The following is a 21,539-nucleotide window of genomic DNA, read 5'->3' as shown; positions in this document are numbered from 1 at the left end:
TCTACCAAGTCTTTTCTAAATTACCAATCAAGCCACACAAAACTGGTAAAAAATGGCATTGTTTTTTCTAGCCTGAAATCTGCCATGAACAAGTCATGTCTTGAAAAAATCAATGAAAGTATTTTGCGTCAAGTTGGCCGATTAAAATCTAGCGGTTACCCTTCTCATGTGATTTCCAGGGAATGCGATAAGCTTCTTAGATGGATCAAGAGCGGGGATAAGCCAAAAAGGGAAAAAAAGAAGTTTGTGGTGGTGCCTTACACGCATGGTGTGGGACATGGTTTGAGGAATGTTGCAGCGAGATACGATGTTGATGTGGTCTTTTCAGCGCCTAAAAAACTTAGAGGTGTTTGCAGGCAGGTGGAAGAGAAGGCTAAGGCAACAACCGCAAAGAAAAAGACTGGGGGTTGTCAGACCAACCATAAGAGCCCTTTTGTGCCCTGTAATGTGGGGGTTGTCTGCAGGATTCCGTGCACTTGCGGGTTGAGTTATATTGGCCAGACAGGACGTTGCATCAACGCTCGTCTTAGTGAGCACCACAGGTCCCGAGATAATGGGTCTTCTTGTAACCTTGCCCGCCACTGGAGAGAAGGTACTTGCACCCCTCTGTTGTCTAACACCGTCATCCTAGGAAAACATAATGACAGCCTAACGCGGGAAATTTTGGAGGCTTTTCACATCCGCTTGGAACCTGATAGCTGCATTAGTGATCCTTCTGCCACACTAACTGATAAAGAGATGATGTTTTTATCCGGCCAAGATGTGTAGTCTCGCGCTCGTGCTGATTGTCACCTTTGTGGGCATGATTAGCAGCTTTGTGTCATTTTTCTTTTGGTTTTTTTCCCTCTTGTTTGTGTTTGGCGTTCTTAGTATTTAAGATGCTTGGACGTGAATTAAAAATCTAGTTGCAAGTCAGCGCTTGTGGTGTCCTTTCTTCGTTGTGTCCCGTTGTTTTATTGCGCTGTTCAAATATGAATGCATTTCTCTGCTGTTGCTTTCTTAAGAAATGGGTGCACTCTCGCCCACTGGCTGTGTTCCATATTGACAGTCTCAAATTGGTACATCTGTCTGTTGAATTACATGCATCTTTTTAGCTAAGGCTGGCGTTCCACTGCGAGCATGTGATGCACCTCATTATTCATTTACAGCAGGAACCCCTTTCACAGCAGCCAGGCGATGGCACAGCTGTTGCTGCCACTGCTCAGCATGGCGCCCAGCAAGCACTAACACAAAGTCACACATCTCCAGCGTCTCCACTGCAACAGGTATTTTCAAACAGCGCTGTTATGTGACTACTAGTACAGCTATTCAAAGCATCACAGTGGCTGTGTATATGTTGGAGTAGGAGCTACAAACACTGCTTCCTGGCACGGGCTCACCAGAAGATTTATCCGAATCCCATGACACACTAGTCATCATATTTCTTAACCCTTCAGACAGCACTCAAAACAGTCTTAAAGTGTGATGCTCCACCTCCAACTTTCACTAGCTGCTTAAAGCTGAACACCTTGTATGCTTGGTACATGATGTATGCGTTAACAGACAAAGAGGGCAATATCATTAGCAATATGGATAAGATATCAAATAGTAGCCAAAGAGACACAAATCTATGCAGTAGCCAATGCAATCAGAACGTTAATGAGAGAAGCCGCAGCGCACAGCAATGGGACATCCCGTAGCAGTAAGAGAAGAGGAAGTAACGGAAGCCTTAGTAGGAATGAAAAGCGGGAAAGCAGCTGGTGAGGATCAGGTAACAGCAGATTTGTTGAAGGAGGGAGGGGAGATTGTGCTAGTAGAACTAGCCATCCTATATATGCAATGCCTTGTGACCAGGAGCTTGGAAGAATGCTAACATTATCTTTATAAAGGAGACGTCAAGGACTTGAAGAATTACAGACCGATCAGCTTACTGTTCATTGCCTACTAAGTATTTGCTAAGGTAATCGCTAATAGTCAGGACAACCTTAGGCTTTAATCAACCAAATAATTAGGCAGGCTTTCGTAAAAGATACTCAACAATAGATCATGTTCACGCTATCAGTGAGTGATAGAGGAATGCACAGATTATAACCGACCCCTATATATGGCCTTCATTGATTACGAGAAAGCATTTAACTCAGTGGAAACCTCAACTGTCATGCAGGCACTGCAGAATCAGCGTGTGGAAGAGTGTTATGTGAAAATATTGGAAGATATTTATAACGATTGCACGCCTACCATAGTCCTCCATATAGTCAGCAATAAAATTCCAATAAGGAAGGGTGTCAGGCAGGGAGACACGATCTTGCCAATGCTATTCACTGCCTGTTTACAGGACGTATTCCGCGGCCTGATATGGGAACATTTGGGGATAAGAGTAATGGAGAATACCTGAGTAATTTGCGATTCGCTGATGACATTGCCTTGCTAAGCCACTCAGGACAAGAACTGCAAAGCGTGATCAATGAGTTAGACAGGCAGAGCAGAATGGTGGGTTCGCAATTGGTAGCGTTCGCAATTGGTAGCGAGGTGCTGGAAGTAGTAAGAGAATATGCCTACTTAGGGCAGGTAGTGACCGCTAATACAGATCATGAAAGGGAAATAACTAGAAGAATAAGAATGGGTGGAGCGCATATGGCAGGTTCTCCCAGATCATGAATGGCAGTTTACCATTATCCCTCAAGAGAAAAGTCTACGACAGGTGTATCTTACCGGTACTCATCTATGGGGCAGAAATGTGGAGGCTAATAAAGAGGGTTCAGCTTAAGTTAAGGACAACACGGTGAGCTATGGATAGGAAAACGACAGGTGTAACGTTAAGAAAGCAGAAGTAGGCAGAGTGGATGAGGGAACAAACATGGGTTAATGACATCCTAGTTGAAATCAAGAGGAAGAAGTGAGCTTGGGCAGGGCACGTAATGCAAACGCAAGATAACCGCTGGTCCTTAAGGGTAACAGAGTGGATTCCAAGAGAAGGCAAGCGTAGCAGGGGGCGGCAGGAAGTTAGGTGGGCGGGTGAGATTAAGGAGTTTGCGGGAATGCGGTGGCCGCAGCTGGCAAAGGACAGGGTTAATTGGAGACATGGGAGAGGCCTTCACCCTTCAGTGGGCGTAGTCAGGCTGATGATGACGATGATGACATTCCTCCAGAATAATTTTTTTTTTACAGGCACCTATGGATGTCGCTGAAAGCCAGGAGACTTTGGCAGGCCCATCACAACAGGTATTTTACAATATGCCATTTTGTGACTGCATCAATTTGAAGAACAACAGTGTCTGCGTTTATGTCGCAGCACGAGCGACCAAACACAGATTTCTGTAACAGAATGCATCCTGGCACTGGCTCAGAGGAAGTTTTCTCTGAATCGCCTCAACACATTAGTCATTTTTTATAATCCTTTTGACAGAACTGAAAACACAGCCTAGCAGTGTGATGCTTTTCTATTTTTCAGTAGTTGCTTAGAACTGAATACATCTTATGCTTTGGTAGAAGCATATTTCTCAAGAATAAAATTTTTTTTCACAGGCAGCTATGGATGTCACTGAAAGCCAGCAAACTTTACCAGGCCCATCACAACAGGTATGTTACGATATACCATTTTGTGACAGCAACTGCTAGAAGATTGACAGTGTCTGAGTTTATCTCACAGCACGAGTCACGAAACGGGTGAATTTTTATGTAAAAGAAAGCTTTCTGGCGCAGGCTCAGAGGAAGTTTTGACCAAGCCACCTCAGCACACCAGTCATATCTTTATTCCTTCAGACATAACTCAAAACGGTCTAGTAGTGTGATGCTTCTCCACTTTTCACTAGGTGCTTAAAACTGAACGCTTGTTATGTCTCGGTACACACACATTTCTCCTGAACAAAATTTTTTTACAGGCATCTATGGATGTGGCCACAATGCTGGACATTCAGCCAGGGCCATCTCAAGCCTTTCAACTTACACCAGTAAGTTTCATATCGTCCTGTGTGGTTTCCATCCAGGTTTATTCACTGCATGAGGTAAGATGTCGTTGCAATTCTGCAATGTAAAGTGCAGTAGAACCTGCAGTTGTTTGTCAGGCCCCGTGCTTACCGGAGAGAGTAGCAGAGTGCAGTAGGTTCTGCAAAGATCCTTCATATAGGATGGTACCTTTTTGTGGAACCACATAAGCACATTAGTAACTGCCACAATATTCTTTCATGTGCCTTCATTGCTTATGTTCGTTACACAAATCAATATAGTCATCTCGTCAGAGTTCCACTACAAATAATCTGTCAGTATCAAGAAAAATTTGGCTATGCAAGACATACTCCACCAGGTCAGTGATATCTTTTCTACAAAATTTTCTCACATTATTCCAAACTGGTTTTACTGATTTTGGACAAGGTCATTGACAGCTATGTAGAAAGTATTCGGTGCAAACTGGCATGCGTGCTACATGAAAAATTTGTACTGTCATGTTTTCTTCTTTTTCAGTTGTTCCTTGTATAAGTTTTTATGAAATACTTCTTATATGGGTACATGCCAACCTCTTTAACGTCAGTTCCAGTGGGCATTCAGAAAAGGAGATTGCACGACACAAAATTTAATGCAATAATTTTTAAAGCTGTATGTATTCACGCTTCTACACAGTTGTGCTATTAACCCTGCTTTATTTCTGCAACACTTTGAGTGTATAATAAAAATAAAATGTGTAGACATATAACATTACCTTAACATGCTAGGTGATATGAGTTTAACAATGTGCAAGCGTTGTTCTTTTGCAGTGACATCGAAAGGCATTGAGTACATATGCACTGAAGCTGTTGCGTGGCCCAGTAGTGGGCATGCTGAGTAATTTTGTGATTAGCCTCATGTCCTGCTTTCCTTCTTATGCCTTGATGCATGGCGGAGGAGAACAGGAATACAGGCATTCTAAGGTGAGCTGCATTACTAAACAGTTTATCTTATGCAGGAACTTCCGACTTTGCCAACCGCCCCAGCCTCTGTTGGGACGCCACAAAGAAGGAGGCCAGCAATGGTAAATAAACCTGTCAAATGTGCCTATTTCTGAAGCAGAATTCAACACCATGAATGTCAAATGCTTGTGCATATGCCAAGAGCGTATTTGATAGCGTGAGTGACCCATCCACAGCATGCATTATTAGCATAATCTTTAACACAGCATGTGCAGGCACCCAGACTGTGTGAATGGACTTAGCTTGATTTCGCCGTCGCAATTTTTACTAATATCTACTAACTGATCTGCATGGTATATTGTATGCAATGATGAATCAATAAACCAATAAATTTTTAATTGTGTGAGTGGCCTGCATATCAAGCTGAGGAGCACATTATGGAATCTTCTTCTTGGACACCTCTCCATCTACCAGAGGAGAATCGGTGAGTCACAGCTTCATTTATTGATCTATTCAAGTACCCTAAGGGTCCACTAGGGGCATTACATAGGGGGAGATGGGGGGGACTCAAAGCGGAACAAAATTGTTTCAAAAACAAAAAAAAGCAGCGTAGGTACGGCACTCAGGTGCAAGTCGAGAAACATCATTGCCAAGTAAATATTCTTACGAAATTCACAAAGAAAAAATAAACAGCAGCTGCGAATTAGTCATCTGAGAAATCAAATTTTGTTACTGAAAGTGTGAGGAATCCATATAAGAAAGTGATCCTGACTGAAATAACAAAGACTCTGTTATCATGGCAATCCTGGAAGGTAAATCATTGCATTCTTTCATCATTAAGGTTACAGGTGAATTTTTGTAGTTTTCCATGTGGACAAAAACAGGGTTACCCTTGTAGGCATTACCGGCTTGATGCGAGGTGAGGTGCTGGTAAAATATGTGACAGGGCAAATGATCTGTTGCTATGGTACAATGTGCGAGAAAAAGATGATCAAGTGAATTTTCAGTGCGTTGTGAGTGATGGCATGCTGAGCATTTCCATCAGAGGTGAAACACTTTGATATTAAAGTAGGACGAGAAGATTAACTGAGCTCCTTCATTCTTCTTTTAATGGAACATTCAGAGTGCTTTGTGTTTTATATGTGCACACTGTTGTAACTGTGGTATGCAAGGCTTGGGTGTGCATTGTTCTAATGATGCATTGCATTTTCTGTCTCTCTTCATAGGAGTACACACCCGAAAAAGCTTACTTGAGAGCAAGGGCTGCATGGTTTTCTGCAATGCATGCTCAGTCAAGAAAAAGCATAAAAAGGCTGCAGCAAACAAGGCGGAGACTGCAAAAGAAAAATGCGGAACTAAAATCTGTTCTATCAGCTTTAACTACGGAGAATATCCTCCTGACAGAGCAAGTGTCTGTTTTAGATGGCCTGGTTAAAGTAAATAAGCACCTACTTGAAAGACAAGTCGGAAAGCATGGTGGAATTGGCACTCCAAAGCAGTACTCCCCTGAACTGAGAACTTTTGCCTTAACTTTAAATTTCTATTCCCCACGAGCCTATCAGTATGTCAGGAAAGTTTTTGACACGTGCCTCCCACATCCCAGAACTCTGCGAAAATGGTATGAGACTGTTGATGGCCAGGCAGGACTTTCAACAGAAGCTTTCAATGCACTAAAAATGAAGTGTGCTGAAACAGCAAGCAAGGGGCACCGAACAGTTTGCAGCCTCGTGGTTAATGAAATGGCTATTCGGCAAAACATCCAGTGGAACAAACACAACTTTGAAGGGTTTGTTGACTTTGGCAGTGGCATTGACAGCAACTCTTTGCCACAAGCAAAGGCTGCATTCGTTATAATGGCTGTGGCTATTAATGGGCGATGGAAGTTGCCCCTTGGGTACTTCCTAGTTGATGGCCTAATTGGAACACAGAGGGCTAACCTTGTCACCCAGTGCCTTCATAAGGCACATGATGCTGGAGCTATGGTTGCTTCACTCACTTGTGACGGGGCGCCCGCAAATCTGGCTATGTTGCAAGAGCTTGGGTGTGATTTCCAACATGTGGGAGACCTAAAAACAACCTTTCGACACCCAGCTACCCAGGAACCAGTGGCAGCTGTTTTGGATCCCTGCCATATGCTAAAACTTGTGAGGAATGCACTGGCACACAAGAGGTACTTTATTGACCACCAAGGAAGGACAGTGTCATGGGAGCATATTGAGCGGCTGCATACTGTGCAGCAGAAAGAAGGCCTACATTTGGCTAACAAGTTGCGCAGAGCTCATATTGAGTGGCAGCGGCAGCCCATGAAAGTTAGACTTGCTGCCCAAGTAATGAGCACTTCTGTTGCGACAGCACTAGCCGAGTGCAGGAACTTGACCTGGAAGGTTTTTCTGGCACACAGGCAACAGAGAATTTTTTGTTGAAAATTAATGAGACATTTGATGCCCTAAATTCTAGACACCCATATCAGAAAGGTTGGAAGAAACCTATAAATGAAAAGAACATTGAAGCTTTCGAAGGCATGTTCAAAACCACAACCCATTACCTCTCTTCCTTGAAGGAGTCTGCAAATGGAAGACGAATGATTGAAACAAACCGAAAGACAGGTTTCTTAGGTTTTATCATCTGCATGCAAAGCCTGATTAGTCTTTTTCATTTTCTTGTCACTGAAAAACGAGTGCTGAAGTACATTCCGGCCCACAAAATTTGCCAGGACCATTTGGAACTGTTTTTTGGCCTGATTCGAGCACATGGCGGGCATAATGACAACCCTACTACACAGCAGTTTCGTGCTGCCTTCAAAAAAGTGATTGTTCAAAGTGAACTGGCTGATGTATCAACAGGCAACTGTCTGAGCCTGGACAGCATCTCCATATTGTCATGCAGCAGTGCAACAGTTATTTCTTCTGAGGTCTTGAATATATCTGCACCAAGGAGGCAACTTCTAGACAGTGATGCTGTTGAGCAGTCTCAGGTAACAGCTGCAGACCATGACTACATCATAGCTCCAGGCTACATCAGTGAATGTGGAGGCCGAATTGTGGCTTACATGGCAGGTTATGTAGCTCATAAATTGGCTGCAAAGCTGACTTGTGAGCACTGCACAAGTGCACTACTCACAACAGAACGAGGAAACATTTACTCACTAATTAAGAGGAAAAGCATAGGAGGGCTGAAATACCCATCAGAAAGTGTACTGAAGATCTGTCAAAAATCAGAGGCGGTGATCAGGACGGCAGTGCGCCTGAACAAATTGGCATCAAGAACACTACTCGCTGATCTTCTCCACGAGGTTCTTTACGCATTCCACGGTAGAGAGCTCTTCAATGAACTTCATGAGCACATGCTCGACAACTCTCCACTCGACAATCATTACATACACCTTGTCAGAAGTGTTGCAGAAAATTACATCAACATGCGCTTGTTTCATGTTGGCAAGCAGGCAACCGAGAGCCTGCACACTGCTCAGGTCCGGCAGATGTTTAAAAAAATAACTCAATTCAAGGGGCAGTGACTGATGCGACAGTGAGAATTCAAAAATCAGACTTGGTTTTCGTCAGCACATGTTTTAATTTACCGTAGAGTATGAATGCAACCAGCCCATAGGGGTCCCGCCCATAGGTGTCCCATGCTTCATGTTGACACTGCAGCTTGCTGCCGCAATATGAGCTGAATAAGAATCTTACATGTAACAGACTTGCATGTCTGACTTTGTCAGAATAAAATTCTATTCAAACGGCCGCTCACAGTTTAGAGTACATTACAACCTGTCATACTGAGTATTGAAAAGAATAGCTTTTTAATGTGAATGTGTCATGTACGCCACCGACTTAGGCTCATGCTTGATGGCAGTCACTGTCAGTTTTTTCAGGAGTAATCAGGGTTTTGATTTAGCTTGACTGCTACTGAATCAACCAGAAATTACGTGCTTCCTAAAATCAGATTTTCGTCTTTTGTGGTAAATGAACAATACGCACATTTTAAAAAAGAAGTCAGTTAAGTAAAATCAGTACATGTCCAGAGCGCAAATGCTAGTTCTTGTTCATGAATCTATATGCTGTAGGTTCACAGATGGACATGTACTATTGGTCACTGATGTTCAAGAATAGGGGCTTGCAGTTAGCAGTCTCCCAGAGCTTTCTTTACAGCGTGCCTGCACTACTGTCCTTTAGGGTACACGGTGACTGAAGTATCTCGTATTTTGTAAAAAATATGGAGTGCATGTTTTTCATACTATAGAAGCCAGAATAATCAAGAGAGTAATTAGTGTACCATACTTACAATTTTAGTTCTAGATATTCAACACAACTGAAGGTGATTTTGGCCTTTCAAAGTAATAGTGTCAAAAGGGGGTGATCATCCCACTGCATGCAGCAACAGAGTAAGCACTAGCATATAAGTTTTGCAACAAATTCATGTTCTTAAATGATGAAAACACTTTTCCACATGCACTTGGTACATTCATGCATACAGAGGACAACCTTATCATTCTACCAGCTGCAATTTGTACATTATATTAAACATTCTTTAGCTGTCATCATGCCTTAGTTGTGCACAGCTCAAATGCCCAACTTGTGTGCAGACTATGTTGGTTGGCTCGTGGTTTTGACAAATATAAAACAGCATGTGCACACAAGTACCACATAGTACACAACAAACAGAACAGAAAATTGGACAGAAAACTATGCTATTTCTATACTGTTTCAGGCTAGGAAGATAAGAGTCAAATACAACAATGCAACAATAGAAACAGTGTCAGCAGGGTGCTCTCTTTCTTTACATATATTACAGAAAGGAATACATGAAGCAGAAGGGAGGAAAATGATTCACTTTTTCCACTAGCTGCGACAAATGTTACCAATTTTTCAAGTCACTTCCATGCAGTGCTCCAATTACTTTGCATTTGCATCGCTTAAATTTTATCAACTTTGTGATGCAGAAACAACTACTGAGAAATGAAAGCTTTCACACAATTTGGCAAGATCGGTCCACAAATATTTTCCTGTCTCAAAGCCCCCATTTACTGCCTTCCTATATATGTTTTACTCTCTCTGTTCGAATGGTTCATGGTTGCAAAGTGATCTAATTCAGTTGTGCATTTCTTCTTCTGGTCTTCTTTGTTGAATCCTTTTTATGTGTGTTCTCCTTCCATGTGTTATCACTTTTGTTAAAAGATTTTGCTTGCTTCAGGTAGCAAGATATGTTTTGTAATAAGTGTTATGCTGTATCAAACCTTTTTAAAGCTCATATTTTAATTGTCCAATAAAATACAAATTTTGGACTTCATTAATCCGTTTAATCAGCTGAATGCAAGAAAGTGCAACTCGGCGAGGTGGTCGCGAGGGTCGACTCGGCATCTCGGTAAACGTTAAGTTGCGAGGTAACCTCAATCTTACAGAGGCATGGCCTTACACTTCACCACCCTTAAGCGCAAATGTTTTAAACCTAACACTGCGCCTCCTAAACCCGGCTATGTGTCCTTACGCTCGCACAACAGCACTCGATCGAGACAGCAGCGCGGGTCGGTCGATCCACTGGGTCCATATCGGAGAAAACTTGCACGCAGTTGACATATCGCTCGCACAGCGTACAGTAAACATATGGTACGCTTCAGACTGCTTCGCGTATCGCTTTGCTGACGGATACCATCGCATGCGGCGCGGCTTCCTTGGCACTGCACGCTTCGGTGAGCACACCGCGGCCCACGCATATCGGTCGCCACCAGTTGTGACCGTCATGCATAGGGGAATGTAGACGCAACGGGTATGCTTACAAGGACACGGTCTGGACGAGTTTGTATTTATTCGTGGTTAAAACAGCGCGGGAAAAATACACAAAAATGAAGGAACACGCAGAACACGTATTCACACACAAAACAATTAAGCGCCGACTCGCACTTTTTCTTCCCGCGCTGCTGTAACCATAAACCAGCGTGTCACCGTCGTCTATCGCTTTATGAGCCGTCGGCACTGTCAATTTCTCCTTGGAACAAGGCTAGCAGCGTTGAGGGACGCAACCGCACAAAGCCCAAAGAGAATAGCGCCAAGCCAAGCCTTTTCAGAGAAAGCTGTCGCGGGCTTCCAAAACAACCGCTTTCGTCAAGACGGCATCCTGAATGAACTAAGCGCACAGCAATGAAGACCAGCACCGACTACAGGCCTCTGGAACTTTGTGCCTCCCGCGGACCACAACGATTGAATAAAAATGCGAATTTCCAACTCTACTCGACCGGTCTGCCGACATGGGTGATGCGTGAAGCAGACGACGCCGCTGCGCCCAACGCTGCTATTGGCTGCGCCATCGGCCAACAAATCCCAGTAGGCCTTGCAAAACCACGTGACTTTCTGCACGCCGAGACGAGCGTTGCAAACAATATTCTTTGAAAGGTAAAGCCTCTTTAAACCAGTTGTTTTGATATTTTTCCGCTCAATTAGCCGAAAATGTTGTAAGCGCTTCGGTTGAAGCAGACGCAAATGCCGAACGGCATATTCAAAGGGCCCGCGCTCCTTGCAACGCTCGCCTCGGCGGCCCAGTCGTGGCGCTTTTCGCTGCTGAAAACAGATGGCGCCACTGCCGGTTTTCAGCGAAAAAGTGTCGTCTGCGGGTTTTGGCTCGCCGATCTCTCGTAGATGCTTACGTTTTCGCATCATGTGCGCCTGAACTAAGTGAGTACCATTGTCAAACTTGCTACGATACAAAAGTTACCATAATACGCAAGCTCTGTGTGCAGTTTCACCGCAAACGAGCCAGCGGTTGAGGCGGGGAAATTTTTGAAAGTGTCAGCGATAAAAACGCACAATACTGTATAACTGTGAGGAAGTGTACTTTCTGCTCATAGCACAAGGCCCAAGCTAATCCATGCTTGTCAAGTATGCATTTTCAATGTGTGCTCTTAAATATTTCTGCGACATGGATCCCTTCGACATTTTTTCAGTGGCATGGAGCAACTGAGGTAATTACTGTGGTGACTTAAAGAACTTGTATGCGAGTAATGTGAAAGCATTGCAATTCTGTTCCAATTCTATTTCAGTTCCGTTCTATTCCTTTGCAATTGGTGCATTTGTAAATACTAGCACGAACTATTTCTGGTTAACATTTTCTATTTTCCCGCCTTTGATGATGTCACACCGTTTCAAGACTTGAAATATTGGAACAGGTGTGCCTTTTCCAGAATCGCTTCAACAATTTCCGCATTTGGAGGGTTTAATTAAATTGTAAAAAGGTAGCCTTATATGAAGTTGGAGATATCGCAGACAGAGGAGTGGCCGTTTTAAAGATGCGCTGAAAATGCAAGAAAACAACTGGTTTCCAAGCCCAGCACAGCATATGCAGAACCTGTTGCAGCTAGACCGATGTGCAATCCAGGAAGAGGACAATCGCCTTCCTCCCCTGTGCTGTAGCTGCTGTCCTCCTCACCCGTGAAAACGGTCCAGAAATGTGCCGTTCTAACATTTTATACAAGCGACAGTATCGAGTGAAACACAGTAATTAAAAACTATTGCTTCTCTGCAGTCGATGTGTATTCCTCATGTCTGATGATTTAGAATGCAGGCTGTGCCGGAAGTGCTGCCAATAAGCAGTGCAGAACGCATCTCTGCTTTGTTTGCCCTCAGAACGGAAGCAGCGAGCCTGCCCTCCTGTTGGCCATCCCCTGTGAGACATGCGGTGACCAATTCTCCATGTGACACCTCTTGGAGCAGCACCATCGGAGCATGCACTTGCTGAACTCGGAAGGGAGGCATTTCTGTAGATACTGCCTATAGACCAGTGATTACTAGTAAGGAAAAATTCAGTCATTTAGCATTGTTAATGTTTACTCAGATGCACATCTCAGTAAGGTGGTTTTTCCAGGACACTTATACAGGGCCTGAATGCTGCTTAGCTAATTTGTGATATGCTTGGGATGTTAAAGGATGCCACTTCACGAGTACTATGCTCCTCCAACAACGATGTAGTTATTGACCCTTTAATATGGAGTAAACGGGCTTAGGGAGAAAGATATTTCAGCGTTATGACAAGGAAGCGCACAGTCCGATATGGAATACTGGCATTTGCGAAAAAAATTCTTCCCGTACTCTTCCTGAGCAACAAAGAGCGATGGCTGGGTGGCTACAGATGGTACGTTATGGAGTGTGCATTTTTGGTTTCTCCTTTGTGCATTCGGCGAGGCTGATGTGTTCATAGTGTGCCCTTTCTGCTCCTCCTTTCGTCTCTTCCCACACTGAAACAATGTTACCAGACACAAGCGGACCCATACCTGAGAGTGGCCCATCGTGTGCCACGTTTGCCAGAGGGGCTTCACGTGGCAGAAGACTTACCGGTTTTACCGCTCACCTGCTGGTCCACTTGGAGGAGAGGCCGCATGAGTGCATCGACTGCGGACAGCGCGTCAGCCGAGCGGCTAACCTGGCGCGTCACCGCAGACTGCAGCGCTCTATCAACTATAAGGTTATGTTGTTAGTGTGTTGCCTCTGCAGAAAGTGGGTGTTTGAACCACTTCTGTTTGTGACAGTGACGGGCATTTGTGACAGTGAACCAACATGCCCAAATATATTACCTCCTGAAGTGAATGCCTACTAGTTTATCAAATGGGCAACTCTGAATGCATTTGACTCGAACAGTGAAATTGGTTGGGCCATCCCGCAACATCACACCACTGACAAGTGAGGGCGAAAGACAGACCCCATCACCTGCCAGTAGTGCCACCCACTAACCCACCAATCTCTACAACAGCAAAGGCTTCATCCTACCCTCCAGAAGCCCATGACAAAAGTCTCATAGGCAGTCAAGCAAAGGGGCTTTATTTAACAACTTTACAAGGGACAAAGATGGCTGAAGGAATCAGATGAATGACCCTAAGGCCTTATAGTAAGGCTGGCAGTACCTGTAAAATAAATAAATAACTGGTGAATTAATTGAGCCCAAATTAATGAGATTCGATTGCACTATCTTTTTCAATGTAGAGGCAGCCTGCAAGAAAAGGGCCTAGTTCAAGCCACCACACAGTGTGTAGAGTGGCAGCAAGAACCATGATCTAAGACACAATTCTATTCACTTAGTGCAATATAATCACCGTTGGAATAAAGCTTAAGCTCAGTGAAGTAAATCAAAGATATCTTTCATACCAGACAGCAGCAGATGCACTCCATCAAACTTGGTTCTAAAACGCAAAAATTTAACACAAGGAATGGGACATGGAAAAGACTCAGAGTGAGTCTGTGCTTGTCCTGTCTACACATTCTTTTGTCCCATACCTTCCGCAGGTTTTATGTTCAGAAATCATGTCTTATGAAGTAGCCGCTCACTGTATGCTCATTTAATTTATTTCTTGTTTTACGCGATCGCGTAAGATCCTCACGTACCTAGACCCACCACACGGTGTCACATTTTGCCACAGGTGAAGTGGAGAGGAAAATCCCCTTTCAACTCTGGCATGTGTGGTTAAGCATAACAGCTCACAACAAGGTTCTTATGCTATCCCATTGTCCTCCAAGCTTTTATTTGTTCATTTATTTATTGCTACATACTGTAACGCATTGTGCGCTATAGCAGTAATAGGTTGAAAAAAAAGTGCAAAGTACACATCGGAGTATAATGAACAGAGATGTGCACATCTGAGCGCTTTTATACACAAAAAATACAGAGCAAGGAAAGGGTAAACAGACGAGAAATTTTACAACTGGCCTCCAGGCATGGATGTGCGGTGATTATGCGTCTTGGATAGAGGGTGCAAAAGTTCTGGACGAACGCCTGCAAATGGGCCCTGGTAGTGAATCCTAGACTTTGATGAAGCGAGGGAGAAACTGAATTGGAACACACCTTATAAACTCGTGTAAGGGCTGCACTTTCTTTGTTTTAAAATTCTGATGTGAATTATTAAAGTGCAGCCCATACGCGAATTAAAAAATATATAACGATATCTTTTTCTAATTACCTTGTCTAAAATGGGGTGCAACTCTTACACGACATTATATGATATAGTACATGTGTAGTATGGTATCATATTTCGATGTCTTCTCACTGGTGATTCTGGCACAAAGCATATATAATGGCTATTTGAGAGTGTAACCTAACAAATGATACTGCAATGTGAGAATTGCAAAGATTAAGCATGGCAATGGAAAGAGAGCAAAACAAGCTCTATAAAGGAAGTGTACAAAAGGATGAACGGTCACGATCATAACAAATAAACTCACAGAATTTCTTTGGATTGCATTTCTAACTTGTTATAATCTCTGACTGCTTATGTGGTTTTCGAACTAGAGATGCCTCATCAAAAATGGAGGATTAGAGATTTACACATTAGTAACTTTGTGTCTTTTGGAGAAATGCTTAGCGTTCACTGTATATAATCTAGCTTTGTTAGAGCTTCACTACAGATGTAATGAATATGATTAGACCATGACGTGTTATGAGCAAAAATGACAGCAAGACAACTTTTACTCCGAAACCTTATTACAGCACGGCCACAGAAAGACATCTGGACACTTTTATCAGAATTGATGTTCATTGATGGTCAAGGGAATTCTCCTATCTAAAGCAAGCAGTGACACCAGTGCTGCACCATATGAATGAAATAACTAGGAGAATAAGAATTGAGTGGAGTGCATTTCCAGACACTCTCAGTTGATTAATAGCAGCTTACCAGTATTCCCCAAGAGAAAAGTATATACCAGCTGTATCTTACCAGTACTCACCTAAGGGGCAGAAATGTGGAAGTTCACTTAAAGCCTGAACTTCGTTTGAGGGCAAATCAGTGAGCCATAGAAAGGAAAATGACAGGTGTAAAGTTAAGAGACCGGAAGAGAGCAGAGTAGTGGATGAGTGAACAAATGCTAGTTGATGGCATTCGAGTTGAAATCAAGGAGAAGAAATCGGCTCGGGCAGGGCATGTAATGTGAAGGCAAGATAACTGATGTTCCCTTGATCCATCTGCTTCTCAAGATGGCGATTCGCCATCTTCACTTTAATATGTTTTCTGCAATTAATTTCAGCGAGTGGCGCCATACACTTAGCTGGTAATTTTTTAATAGTGTAGTTTTCATGCCAGATTACAGTAATAGATTACAGTATAGATTACAGAATACAGTATAGGGGTACTTAAATTGATGTGCTGCTTTTTGGCAGTGAGAAGGATGCAGATCGCAAATACCCAAAAATTTTATATGATACTGAAAGCAGAAAGCGCAACTTTATTTCCAAGATGATGATTAGGACTCGGACTCTCACCATGACACTTAAGATGTAGCTTGAGCTCCTGTTTAAAAACCTGAACCAACAATGCCGAGACCGGTTTTTTGACACAGCGCCCTTGCAAAGAAATATTAGTCACTATGATGTATTTTGCTCTTTACATCAGCTAGCAAAAATCATCTGAAAAAGAATGTGCTGCACTAAATAGTAAGCTTGCCTCGTCGAAAAGACTGCTCACGTAGCTACGTTGCCGCAATACAAGAGCGCCAGAAAATACACCTGACTCCGTCCTAAATGCATCTAGAGGTTTTTCAATGACCCCATTTTGATCACCAAATATCTCCAAATGATGGCATAGCAGATACCATTCTGTAGATGTTTAGTGCACATAGCCAAAGAAAAAAGCTAGGGGCAAGCTTAAGCTATGCATTTAAGAGTAGAATGTGAAAGCTGGTTTGTAGGGTTTTAATATCCCAAAGCGACTCAGGCTATGAGGGACACCATAGTGAAAGGCTCCAGAAATTTTGACCACCTGGAGGTTCGTTACTTGCACTGACATCGAACTGTACACGAGCCTCTAGACTTCCGCCTCCTCCGAAATTCAACAGCCGAGGCCAAAATCGAACACGCGTCTTTCGAGTCAGCAGCCGAGCGTTTTAATCCCTGAGCAACTGTGTCGGCAGAACGCGATAGCATTAATCGTTTAATGCCCATACATGCAGAATTGGACATTCTCTGCTTTACACTGACAGATCTCTGGGAGTCCTCTAACCGCTCCTCGTACAGTTGCGCAGCAGTTACGCAATGCACCACTGCCCTGCGACAGCAGGTGCTGCCACCGGTGGAGGCTGCGAGAGCCAGGTTGCTCTTCCCGAACAACCTCTTTCAGCCAGTCATTACTTTAACTGCCACCTGCCACAGTGGGCAGTTTGCTCACAAACTGGGGGGCAGGTTGTGATGACGTAACAAGTTCGCAAGGATGACGTTACAGATCTTTCATAGATTTTTCACTCATGGCCAACAATGCCGAGGCCGGTTTTTCTCCGACACAGCACCCTTAATGCCATCTTGTTATAACAGCAAAAGCTCCAAGGGGTGCAACAAGTGCCACTATGCAGTTTACACACCTGTTTCAAGACTTTTCACAAACCAGAAAGATTTTACTTGCACTAGATTTGTGACTGTCTTGATGGCTGAATAAAAATAATTATTATCATTCTTGAACGAAATTAGCAAGCTGCATCTAGAAGATATAAAGAAAAGCAGTAGAAAGTGCACGGAGAGCTGGAAGATGAATCATGGGCAAGACAAGATGCAAGGGAGAAGCCCAATGAGCTGAGAACCTGCTTTGATTCAAAAAGCCTCAACAAAGCACTGCGGTGAGAGAAGCACCCAGTACCAGTGCTGGAGGGCATCGTGTGTGTTCTTTAGCAGGTAAGGGCCACCTCTAAACTTGATCTGACGAATGACTATATCACAGCATCTTGTCCTGGATCAAGTATGTTGACTATACGAGTATGTTCACTTGGACACAGATGGATATGTTGCCACTTGGCTTCACCATGGCCAGGGAAGTACTTCAGAAACCATTTCAGACACTATCTGACTGTCTCGAAGGCAGGACGCATGCCACACGTGACGCAGTGTTGTAAGGCACAGAACAACAGAAGCTGAAGAAACCAATTAAGAGGTGCAGCACACAAGGAATTTGAAACAACAGGCAGCACCCACAGCTGAAAGACAAAGCCATCTTCTTTTAGGCACTAATATTATCTGCAAAGCCCACAATTAAGTTAGCCTATTTCAGCTGCCAACAGAACGCTACAGTGCAATCACATCAGGAATGTAGAGATAAACAGGAATTAGGGATAAGACAGCGGTGGACGCCCCTCAGCTCAGTGCAGACATTTTTTGTAAACGATACACTCGTACAATGTACTTATCTTCATGGTGAGGAGAAGAAAGCTATGGAGAGTGTAAAGACAACGTAAACTGCATCACACTGGGTGGACCCCTGAACTGCACTAGGAGGAGGAAGAGACAACCAGAGGTGTAGAGCGAGAGAAATAAGTGCTCATAGTACACACCACACAGAGTTTAGAGCATGTTTGGGTAGATCCGACCAGTTATGCTCAGGATCGTCGCACCGCAGCTTGCCTGCGCACTACAGATTTAGCGGTGGGTCTCTTGGCTTGCTCGCAAGCTTTGAGCGATAGGCTAGTTGGTTCTGCATGACCGAAAAGTGAAAGAGCAGTGCAAAGACCACGGAGGAAGGGGGCAAGCAACGGACAACAGTGACAGCCGGCTTAATTAAGCGTCTACTTTTCTGCTTGCTAAGACTATATTCATGCTGATGTCGGAAAACACAAAAACAGTGCACACACAGGAGAGTAGGAAGTAGAGAAATTTCAGCTTGAGCTGAATGGTGCCATATGTTCGCAGAAAGTAATGGAATTCTAATACTGAAAATACATGGCATACAGGGAAAAAACAAACGAACGAGCACGTTAAAACACAAATGATCCCCACTAATTCCTTATTCAGAATGATTTTAAGACCAGCCTTGAATCAATGATACAAAGGCCAAACTATTATTAGGAGTGCGAAGGATGAGTTAGTTGGTTGGTGCAACCTCGTCCACGTCTGTGTGTTGCATCCTTGTGGCTGGTTCTTCTCTGCTGCTGTTTTAAATGGCTTAGGTCTAAGGTAAAAGCTTGGAAATGTGGCATTTTATTTGCTCATGGTTCCAATGCATATTTCACTGCGAATATTTCTTTGCACCACCTGTTTGTGAGGCATACTTACGTCCATTGTACCAACTAACTCACAGCATGGCACAGCAAAGCATGACCAGCCATTCACAGAAGAGTGGGCTCTAATTGCAGTCTATCATGCAGTAACATTACCCGACAGTTCCTTACGTAACACAGGTGAATGAAGACATACAAGAGGGCACCGGCAGTCAGATAAGCAGCAGATTATTTTGGGGAGTCTACAGGGATAAGGTGGCCGCAGGCAGTTCAGAATAGGGTTAAGTGGAGGGATATGGGAGAGGCCCTTGTTCTGAAGCTGGCATAGTTGGGCCAGTGATGACGGCACAGTAACACTATAAATATATAACGACACACAGTTTAGCATTTGGTGAACCGGCCATTTAATATTTCAATTGCATTCACTCTGCCTTCATGACTCGGGCCAGGAGCAAAGAATAAGCATAAACATAACAATAACATTAAATAAAAATAACACATCGATAAGAATAAGGAGTAAATAATGGGCACAAAGATTAAAAGTCAAGATAGGGCCAGCAATCACTGATGATTCTTCTGCGTAGTGTGCATTTCTTTACTCTTTGGTTCATTGCCGAAAGGTGAAAAGAATTTAATTCAGATTTATGTCTCAATGCAACCAACCACATTGACAATCGCACAATAATTAATGTGTTAGTTTTTCATCTGACCATTTCCTGAGTAGCAAAGGTAGCGAGAACAAAATTCAAAATAGTGCCTAACTTTAACCAATTGCCAGTATGCTCGGCGCCAAGTCACACCTATTGCCAAGCTAGGCTTCAGCATGAGAATGCGATGAGCATCCTTGTGTGGCACCTCTTCAGTCACGGCTGTCTTTGCACTCTCTTCATTGTTCACACTCTGTACTTTGCAAGCAAGCATGATAGCACCAGTACCTACATAACAGTTGAAGTTTAATAACAAGTGGCTTCTGTGTAACTTAATTGCAATGCGTTGGGTTTTCTACACTGCACTACTGTTGCGAGTCTATTCCTCTGGCCTGCTTTATTTTTTATGCATCGACCAGCTTTTTTAAATCTTCAGTAATATAGAAGTCACCGGTGAATGCTTCCTCGAGATCAGGTTCGTAAATATATACACCTATAGTTCGCCAAGATGAGCTGGCACTCTGGTGCTACCACTGTACCAGCTGGTGGAACCATTTCGCATCCTCTCCACAGTGAGAGAGAAGGCATAGGAGACGGGAAAAAATTGACATGAAGCTGGTCCAGGTGAAGGAATTGGAGAGCCAGTGAGCAGAGAATAATGTATTAGTTGATATCGAGATTCACAGCTGCCTAATTCCCTGTCTACACTTCACGCCAACACATCTCAATGGCTTGCATTCAGGAAGTGAAAGTATGTCCAGGCTGTTGAGAAAGTTGTAAAACCATATTTAAAGACTATATCCACAGCAGAGAAATTTCAAACATATCTCCCTTTCACATGATGCCACAGGCTCAGAGAAGTACACCTCGCAGTTTGGACCAAACGTGATTTTTTATCTTGGAAAGTGAAAACAAAAATATAGAGAAGACTGGAGTTGATATACTGCTCTAGTCAAAACACGGAAATATATGTGTCTGCAAAATTGACGTGAATTCACGCCTGTTACCACCTGACCACACAGAACTGCTTCCTCCTGAGACCTGGCAATTCGCGGCACCCTCCTGAACAGCAATTGCACACATTAAGCTACAGCTGTTCTACCTTTCGCTGCCCTAAGCGATATTGCCCATAAGCTGAATAGTTCCTCAACGGTGGTGTCGAAAGAAAATTTTGCACATACACAGTACCGCCCAATCCACCAGCTCAATCAACACATTGTACCAGCTGTGCTAAGCTCAGTCGCTGAGGCACTGACTTGAGGAAAAAGTCAAATCTGACAGCCACGGCGGACCGTATACATTAGGCTGACAGCGCTGTACCGATCGGAGCAAAATTATGTGCGCCGTTTTTGAAGGCCCGCCTCGTCACTCGAATAAAAAGTGAGCGCGCTTTTCAAACAAGCGGATACGGGGCGGTTCGTCGCAGCAAATCATGCATAGCGGTCGCGCTGTTTCATGCCCTGAAATTTAGACTCAACATACGGCCGCACAACAACCTCCGTAAAAGCCCCCGACCACAGCCTCTTGGCCCTCTTCTAACATAGAGGCAGCCGCGGCTATGCTCCAACCAAACCACACACACAAAAAAAAATTATTGCATCAATGTGGCCAGATGGGTATTAGTATCTCGCTAAATTTAGCACTGGCTGTGTGATCATTTGTAATCACTAGTTTGTAATTACTCGACGAGTGTAAACTAATATTCATCGCAAAACGTTTAGAAAAAAATTACTAGTTCCGTGATAGTCAACCTAAATTGATTCTGCGCGCCTAAGCTGTATTATTGTTACATGAGCCGCTAAGCGCTCAAGCAGACGACAGCCTTTTCGGGCGGCATTTAACTCGCAGAAGTTTAGTGAGATCTTTGCCGAGACTTTTTTGCGTTCATTAAGATGGCGAGCGAAGGAAACTTTGCCGACATTCGTAAGTATTTCACGCAAAAAGAATGGAAGGGATTGTCAAGATACATGATGACGCGGTACGCGAACATCAAAGAGAACTACGAGCTGATGGTGAAGCTGGGTGAGTGAGCTCTTTTCTACTGCCTTCCTTCGGGTCTGTTTGTTTGCAAATAGGTCTTGCTTCAG

General features: G+C 43.6%; 1 protein-coding gene and 1 pseudogene across 3 annotated transcripts in view; one reads left to right on the top strand and one right to left on the bottom strand.

The window, feature by feature from the left end:
* The window catches only part of LOC144132405 (uncharacterized), a 273,566-nt gene that overhangs the window by 50,676 nt on the left and 201,351 nt on the right, over positions 1 to 21,539 (bottom strand). The gene's annotated exons all lie outside the window — the stretch shown is intronic.
* LOC144133607 (histone-lysine N-methyltransferase PRDM9-like) overlaps positions 21,345 to 21,539 on the top strand; it is a 28,673-nt pseudogene continuing 28,478 nt past the window's right edge.

The sequence above is a fragment of the Amblyomma americanum genome, chromosome 5 (assembly GCF_052857255.1).
Source record: "Amblyomma americanum isolate KBUSLIRL-KWMA chromosome 5, ASM5285725v1, whole genome shotgun sequence".
NCBI lineage: Eukaryota > Metazoa > Arthropoda > Arachnida > Ixodida > Ixodidae > Amblyomma > Amblyomma americanum.
Note: the sequence above shows the minus strand (reverse complement) of the source record. Positions and strands in the feature narration are given on the sequence as shown.